This window comes from Falco cherrug, chromosome 15 (genome assembly GCF_023634085.1).
Source record: "Falco cherrug isolate bFalChe1 chromosome 15, bFalChe1.pri, whole genome shotgun sequence".
NCBI classification, from domain to species: Eukaryota; Metazoa; Chordata; class Aves; order Falconiformes; family Falconidae; genus Falco; species Falco cherrug.
This window is the reverse complement of record NC_073711.1, coordinates 15,507,177-15,516,056: the sequence shown is the minus strand read 5'-3', so window position 1 is coordinate 15,516,056 and position 8,880 is coordinate 15,507,177. Positions and strand designations below refer to the sequence as shown.

At 44.9% G+C, this 8,880-nt stretch overlaps 1 protein-coding gene across 1 annotated transcript in view; it reads right to left on the bottom strand.

The window, feature by feature from the left end:
- LOC102046419 (P2R1A-PPP2R2A-interacting phosphatase regulator 1) overlaps window positions 1–8,880 on the bottom strand; it is a 180,665-nt gene that overhangs the window by 113,067 nt on the left and 58,718 nt on the right. The gene's annotated exons all lie outside the window — the stretch shown is intronic.

Sequence of the window (8,880 nt, the reverse complement as noted above, 5' to 3'; positions counted from 1 at the left end):
TGCCCTTCTGGGTGAGCAATTTCTTTGTTCCTCTTGCCAACCAGCACATTCCTAGATCCAAAGCATTCCTGGTCCTGCTGGCACCCCGTTATGGAGGGAAGAACAGATTTACAAAAGCAGAAATATTTGCTGATATTACGGGAAGCTGGTTAGCTGAGATCAGCAACAGATTTAGTAGATGATCAGTTTTGTTCTTGCTGGTACGGGGGCCACCAAGGTTTGCAGGGTGGCGGGAGGGGGTTCGGCGGTATTTGGGAGCTGCACATTATCTGGCTAGACGATGCATGAGGTGGGAGAGCCAATGTTCTGATTTCTCTGGTACGCACAGATTTTCAGAAGGCACAATAATTTAACAAATATGTTTTGTCTCTGAGTGGATTCCTGATTCCATTATTATTTTGTCCTCAGTCACCAGGCAGGCATATCTCGGTGCTCAGGCCCAGCGAACCATGGCCTGTGTGAGCACTGGTTGTATGCAACTTTATTAAAAGGCTTTTAAAAACGTTGCATGGTAACCACATGCCCCCAGTGGTGGGATACCTGGAGATGATAACTGAGTATTTGTCGTTTGGAAACACTTGAAATCGTGTCCTCTGAGTCAGATCTTCAGGTCACCGCTCACCAATCCCCCTCTTCCCCCCATTTTTTCTCCCCAGTTTTGCCATTGCTGCTGGGTGACTCACAGGGAATCAGCAGAATTTATCTGCTGGGTTTTTTGTGTTTTTTTTTTTCACAAGACAAGCCTCCTAAAAAAGCAAAGAGCACAATGAATTTTCAGCAGATTAACAACTGAGACCAGCAGGACTCCCTTGTGACCAGAAATTAGTCTGTGCAGAAAGGGAAATGATGGACAATTCAAGGCATATTAACTCAGTCCTGAGATGAGCACCAATATTTCTAATCAAGAGGAAAATCAAAAAGGAGTATCTCATTAGATGATATATAGAGCATTCATCAAAATATGAATTTAGCATGCAAGCATCCCATCTTCATTGTGGCTACAGAGAAATCACTCCACTCTGACCAGTGATTTAAATAGCCTAAAATGATTTTTGTAGCCTAATGTTTCAAATGGCAGAGGAAGCCAGATGTACCAAAACAACATTTAAAGAGAGACACACCCTTCCTAAGAAACAGAGAATAAATATTGTTTGTTGCAAAATACCTTTAAAAATAATGTTATTCCTGTTCTCCATCTTGTTGACCTTTGCAGAAATTAGTCATCAAAGTGATTCTCGGTGGCGACAGTCTCTGTGGATTTGGGGAAGTGGTGTCTATCTATTTACTTGTTTCAAGACTGAGACTTGCTGGATGATGAGGATTTACCAAGATTTATCTCCCTGCTCAGCTAATAAATGACAATTTACCTATCAAAATAAAAATAAGCAAACCTTTGACCCGATGCACTCCTCTAGAGCTGTAGGTAATTTCCTTTTTCACGTACATCTTTGCTTCTGTCAACTGTTGTAGGAAAAAGGTTTTCATGCTCTAGGCAGAGGCTTGGAGGAATTACAGACATTTTTCTCTTTATTCAGTAGTGCAAGGAATGGTCACTGACACAAGAATTACACAACTGCTACAAAACACTTGGTGTTGGCTTATCACAAAATGTCAACCATCCTCAGAAACAGCCAACCTAGATTGCTGCAGACAACACCACACATTGGGCTGGTATTTATGGCGTTTACTGGTTTTCCTTTGCAAACACCCGTGAAGAATTACCCCAGTGGTCCTGGTTCAGCAGGACCAGACGTGCGATGGTGTCTGTCACAACACAGCGGAGAGGCTGGCGCTTGGCACCACACATACCTAAAGACACACCGAAGTCCTGCCCGATGGGATTTACCGAGTGCCAGTGTGCTGCCAAGGTCCAGCTAGCCTAAGGGCCCGCAGAAATTTAAACAAGGATTATCTTAAAGTGGCAGAAAACAAGCAAAGGCAGATCCCGTCACCAAAGCAGGGCAGCTGGCATGGGCTGCCAGACCTGAAGCACAACCCCATGCCACGGGGTCTCATGCCCTTAGGGGCACCCAAAACCTTTGAGTAGCCCAAGTCCTGCTGCTGTGACTGAGCACGTGGGGTGCCCACCTTTCCCCCTGCAGCTCTGAGGTCTGGGTTTGCTCCTGTTCCCTTTGTCCAGGGAACTTGCTCCACTGGCACAGGAGAGCTGTAAGAAGTGGCTTGGACGGGGAGGAAGGCACACCTGAAATCTGGAGAGCTGCCCAGAGGACATTGTTTTTGGTTGAACCTGTCCTGGCACAAAGATTGAAGCCTGAGCGCTGTAACTACCAGGGAAGTATTTTTCTTTTTTTTGTGTGTGTGTTTGAAACAGCTGTTTCTCAAGCTCAGCTTGACTCACTGAACAATGCAGCCTGATGGAGCTGCTGACTTTTCATGCAGCAAAAGGTAAAAAAGCAGGAGGGTTTTTTTGCTTGCTGCAGAGCAGCCTTCAGAGCTATTACACTAACCATTTGCTGCAAGTGTGTGCAGCATCCCTGCCGCCACAGGAGGGGAACCACCAGTGTATGAGATGTTGTCACGTGGCACCAAGAACCCTGCGTGCAAGGACATGGTGAAGCCCAAGCTGACCTCCTTTTACTCCTCCCACCCACCTCCTTCGGCTGCGTGTGTTGCTCTTCTCACTGAAGAAGTCACCTGAGGTCCTCGGCAATGCCATGCAAAAGCAAAGCAGAATGAAGAGCGGGGCAAAGACCAGTTACGAGAATGAGATTCCTTCCCTCACTGTGCAGCATCAGTAAGGGGCACGTTTTCTCCGTGCCAGTAACAAGGGAAAACTCTTCCGCTGCCCCACTTGCATCAACAAGATACCTGGGTGACCCACGAGCTTCTGTGTGCCACGTTTCAGTGCAAACCCCATCAAAATTAATGTTACTGATGGCAGCCACATTACTCTGCTGGCTTACTCAAAATTAAATGGTCTCCTGGAGCACAGGAGTGAACAGATGTCTACACTGCAACATGCACGTGCAGCAAACTCCCAGTTCTACGCAGGCATAAAAGGGCTTCTGGCAGATGGGCTGTGCATGGGAAGTCAAGCAACTTATTTTAGCCAACAACTTGGATAACACAGCCTCCATTTTTTCATCATGTTTAGATGAAAACATGCTAGTAAGAAACCAAGGGAATCCCGCAGCGGGACTTCAGCCCGGGATATCTGCACCGGAGGCTCGTTTGTACCGTACCTTCAACTGAAGTCTGAGGGAAGGCTGGACAACTTCAAATGCAGACGGTTGGTGCTGGCAGGTCTTCCCACCAGGGAAGGGGGACTGTGGGAGAGATGTGGGGTTTCCCCCCCCCCCCAGCTCAGTTGCTTTCTGAGGAATGAACAGGTTAATCTGCTTTCACCAGGCACCTGAGTGCAGGACCTCCCTGCAAACCCCGGGAAACATTTCTAAAAACCTGTAGAAGACTGGCCGTGTCACATGCCTCAGCAGAGGTGTCTGCACAGCTACACACAGGTGAGCCAGATGCAAAGATTGTTTCAAAAAAAAACCCAAAATCTGGAACCTGTTGGTACCAGCATGGACAAAGTGGCCAACAGGCTGTTGCGTGAGGACAGAAACTTGAGAGGAGGCAAGAGGAGGTGGCAAGGCTGTTTCAGCAAGAGGGGAGAATGAGGAAGACCAGCAAGAGACCGCAAGGCAGCAACGCGATCAGGTAACTTGCTGATGGAAGGCCGTGTTTGCTGAGGCTTGCAGATCCAGCTGGCACTGTCTCGATGCAGAGGAGGCATCAGGTGGCAGAGCTCACATGCCAACCCCTGCCTCCCATGCGGATCGTGGCAGCCGTTCAACTATCTCAGAAATCTTCTCTGGGCAGATTACAAGGGAAGCAGAGACGAGAAGCACACGCCAGGCCAGGAGGGAACTACACTTCAGGACTCGCTTCGCCTTTGCGTGACTTCTTGAGTTGTATGGTGTGAGCTGAATTGTCATTCAGGTCCTCAACTATTAAATACTGTTCTAGGAGTAACACCAGATCCTGAATCTGGATTTGGGTTAAGGGTGCAAGACTGCATGATATGCCTGGTGAGGACAGAGTCAGATAGTTCAGCTGAAAGAGTGCTTTTAGAACTCAGTTCATATTTAAAAGGGGAAATAAGTGGATTTGTAGGGTCCCAAGATAAATGACCAGGCAGCAGGGAGCTAGAATTCCTGTACTCTCACTCACCCAGAATCCTGCTTGACCCAGTGGGAAGCTCCTTCAGAAATCTGTCCTCGAAAAAATCCCACAAGACAGGGATGGGAAGGGAGAGGACTGTTCTCAAAATGACTGACAGGCCCCATAGCAAGGGGAGGACATATACCTTCCTCTGGGACAAAGACAACAGGACCTCATCTGAACCCCCTCTCCAGGCAGCTAGAAGGTCCCCAAAAAAACCTAACCTTGATGCTTTTTGAACCTATCTGGCTCCAGACACTGACCCTATTTAGCAAACTATTTAGTATGTTCAGTTAATGGCAGAACAGAGCACCTGTACCTATAATTGCAGAAATTTAAGATATAGAGTGCTCAATAGAGATGACAATAGGAGAATTTTGCTTCAAATAACATTTTTTCACCAAACCTCTGCTCTTAATTTTACCTATTAACTAAAATCCACTCCCCAAGTTGTAAATCTGTGATATCTGATGGGCTAATACAAGTTTTACACAGTGATAGCATCAAGATTTTTTAAATTCACCCAGGCTTATCTAAATCTCTGGTTGCTTGATTTTTTCAGAGTCTGGACAAGTTTTCCGAAACTCAGTTCCCCTCTGGTGTAAGTATTGTTCGGCAGCATCGGAAAGGCTTTCCAAGGAGAAGTGAGACAGACTGGAGTTCCTGTCTCCTTGAATCCCTGCCAAGCGCATCTTGAATTACAAACTTACAGACTAGTGTGGTCCTGCTATTGATGAGAGTTCAAAAGATTCTGAAGTACAATGACACCGATCTTCTGTTTAATTGTTGCACAAATCAGGTAACTGAATACAGAGGATTCAAATAAAAGCTGAGTAACTGACAATACAAAATCAAGAGGAGGGAAAAACAGCTATGCAAAATTACTGTGTTTTCAGTGATTCCTGTGAAATAGCAGAAAATGATCCAGAGATTTAATGACTGTCTTGGAAAATATTCTTGTTACAAGTGAGAAATCCTGAAAAAGGAAAATGTGACTCTTGTTATGTCTAAACAACCAACAACTATTGCAAAAAAGAACAAGGAAGCTTGATACTTAAATTGAAAGATCGGTCTTCATAGTTCAAAACGTACAGAAGAATGTGACGTGATTTATTTTAGGGCAAAATGGCACTAGTAGGTAAAAAACACTGGAAAATGTGGCAAAACCAAGTAACTCATAGGCTTCAAGGCCTGAATGAATCACTTCTGTCACTCCGTCCAGCTTCCCAGAGAGCTTTGTGTCTCGTGTTTATTCTTTTTAATCTAGTCTCATTTAAGGAAGTGCCTTTCCAATTTCATATCACCACGTCGGGGTTGGGGATGTTTAGTTAACAGCAATTTGGAGGGTTTAAAAACCATTTATTTGCAGCCCAGCTGCTACAGTTCTTACTCTGCAGGAAAACACTTTTTGGATGTGTCACCTGAGCATCTCAGTTTTAGGTTAAAAGCCTCCTCCCTGCTTTGAACTTTGCAGACTTCAGGGATTGCCAGTGCCAATCTCAACCATGGTTTAAGTAAAAACGTTTGAACTGTGATCCTGTGTAAGCTACCAGCACTCTGGAAGAAGGTAAAATTGATACAGCACAGCAGGGAGTAATAAGATTAAAAGCGTTGCTGACTACGTTTGAGTTCAGTGACTTGTTTTGGAGAGGTATCTAGGCTTACAGCTAAGGCAGCTGCATGGCTGCACGCCAGAAGGAAGTTCACAGCAAAGCTGTTTGCACAGCATCAGCCTATTTTTAGTACGTGGGGAAGGAGCAAACTCCTTCCTCCCCCTGCCCCAAGCCTCTGTAATGCCCTCCACTGGCAGGCTGGAGCTGACGGCAGTCTTTGCACAGGAATACGGATTTTTTTCCAGCCAGCAGTTGTTGCATGTTGCATGGTGTTGCATGTGTGCCAAGCAACCTCCATGTCTATCCAGGGAATAAAAAGCAGAGCAGCACCAGCCCTGGTTGCTCTCTTCTCAGCTGGAATGTTGTTTTAGGAAAAATAAAAGCAGAAAAACAAAGTAAGAGACCATCTTCGCACAAATTCAGATGAAGGTTTAAGATTCCCGCCACAATAATTGGGTAAGAGATTGGTCACCCCAAACTCTGTATCATCCCACTGCACGTACACAGGCAATTAAGCATCCAGGAGTTGTGTGTACAAATCCCACACGTACGTCTGTATAAAGCACTGCTGTCACTGTGCTTACTCTTACACAGTAGAAATGTACAGTCAAGGTGTGGGACACGTTCACTCAAAAAGTTGGGAGTGCTGCAGTACTCCCAAAAATCTGAAATGGAAGGGTGGAGAGTGCCTTATGCTGGGTGGTGTCGGAAAGTCCGTACTAACTACGCAGACGTGGGCCACTCCACAAGAGCATGCCGGTCTCCCCACAGATGTTATTGTTACCACAAGTGCTATTTCAAAAGAAAGATGAAAAAGGAAACACATGGCTGTGAGCCTTGAGGTCAAGCTCAAGAGCTTTGCCAGTGCCGTGTTTTGCTCCAGAGCAGTTCTCCAGCTCCCTTGCAGAAGGCACTGGTGTGAAACTGTAAGAGGGCATTTCAGTTAGCCTTAGCCCCATCTGCACCAGCCGTAGGATGCCCACTAACTTTTCCTTTAAAATCTCAAATTCCAGAGATTCCACAGCCTGCCCAGGAAAGGTATTCCAGAGCTTAACTCTTCCAGCTGCCCATTCTGATGTCTAAGCTAAATGTCTCCTGCTGCAATGGGATCTGTTTTTCTCATCCTACCCACAGCAGTGAGGGAAAGTGTTTATTCCCTTCTTTGCAGCTACCTCCTACCAATTTGAAAACGCCTCTCCCATCACCTTGAAACCAGCCCAGTCCTCCATCCTGTTCTCTCACTGCTTTTCTCTGGTTGCTTCCAGCTGTTCCACATTTTCCATGAAGTGCAGTGCCTCCAGCTGGATGCCATGTTCCAAGAAAGGCTACTACCACATGAGGAAGAAGGACCACGTCATGTATCTTACAGACTATTTTCCTGTTCAAACATTCCACAACATCATTATGTTTTTTTCAGGAACAGGATGCTGTTGAATCATGTTCAGCTGGTGCCTGGCTATAACCCCAAGAGAACTTTGCTGTACAACTGCTACCCTAGCAGCCTGTCCCGTCCTGTATTTTTTTGTGCAGCTGATCGTTGCTTCTGCTGAAGTGTATAAATACGCATTTATCAAATCCATTGCTGGATTTACATTCTAATTCTTTTGAATTTATCCAGTTCATTTTGAATTGTAAATGTCTTCTACTCGGTCAGCTCAAGTCTGGTGTTCCCTATAGTTTAACCAGCATACACCATCTAAACTGTTAATGAAAATACCAAGTAACATCAAATTGTAGCAGAAATGTAGAGAATCCCACTCAATACATCCTCGCAGTCTGACTGCGAGTGATTAATAATTCTTCTGACTGGGGTTTTCCAAGCAGGTTTTTATAAACTCACTTTTAAATTTCTGTCAGATCACATTCCCCTACTTTAAGGAAAATCATTACACGTAAAGCTGTGCCCACTGCTTCTCTGTTCAAGACATTCGTTGCCTTTGTGTAGGAGTAACCTTAGCTAGCCACAATCTGATCTTTCGTTTAAAAGCTCACCGACAGTTTCCCTTTTCCGTTAATTTTCCAGTTTAAACTACTGACCCCGAGTTCTGAACAGATGGGTGGAAGCGGAGAGCCAAGCTGAGCCTTCAGTTTACAGCATCCCCCTTTGTCCCTAATGCTTGAAAGTAATTTACCATATGGGGTACTCAATCGAGGCACGAGGATCGCTACTGTTGTACTTGTGCAGCAATCCCTTACATACGGCAGAGTAAGTACAGCTTGTCTAGGCAAGGACAGGACAGCCCCTGAAGTATTCGCTACCCTGCCCCAGCATCACACACGGACAATGGAAGTCTTCTGATCCTATGTCTCTGGATCCCTCTCCTCAATTATTCCAAGATTTCAGTGATACGTCACATGCATGAAACAGAGAAGGCTCCTCAACAACATCCTGCGCTTCCTGCAAAGATCCCAGCTGACTGAACTAGAACACAAAAAACATACAGCAAATAGATGTGCATCCAGTAATTATTTCCATGGTATCAAAAACCATGTGGTAAAACTACTCCCAACATCAACTTTGATAATAAAAGTCTTAAATTAACCCCGTAAGAAAACCTTTGCAAAGATGGATGTGGCATCACAGGATGAATAATTACACTTCATCAACAAGACCTGATCATTTGGCAGCTCCTGTCTGAAGATGATACATAACAATTTCTTCCTGACACGTACGTCTCCGCTGACTGGGGATACGATTTTTCTCAGGTCACTGTAAATACCTACTGTGCTCAGTAAACTGACTCCTTGTTTAAGGCGACGACAAGAGCACGTAGTTGTTTGCAGAAAGTAAGATCTTCATCAAAAGGCCAACAGTATCCTTCCCCTATGGAGTTTTCCCATCATATTTCTTGATACTTTAAATACACTGAAATGTACTGGCAGTTATGTATTTGGACAAATCCAGCATTTTACAAGCGATCTTTTGTTTTGTTAATCTCTTACGCTACATCTATGTATGTTCTAAAGTGCATCCTGGCCGTAGCTGCTCTTCTGCAGTGTAAGTATATTACACTCTGCATTCCCTTGGTATCTTAAAGTCTAAATTAATTTGCTCTTGAAAAAGAAAAAAAAAATTCTTGAAAGG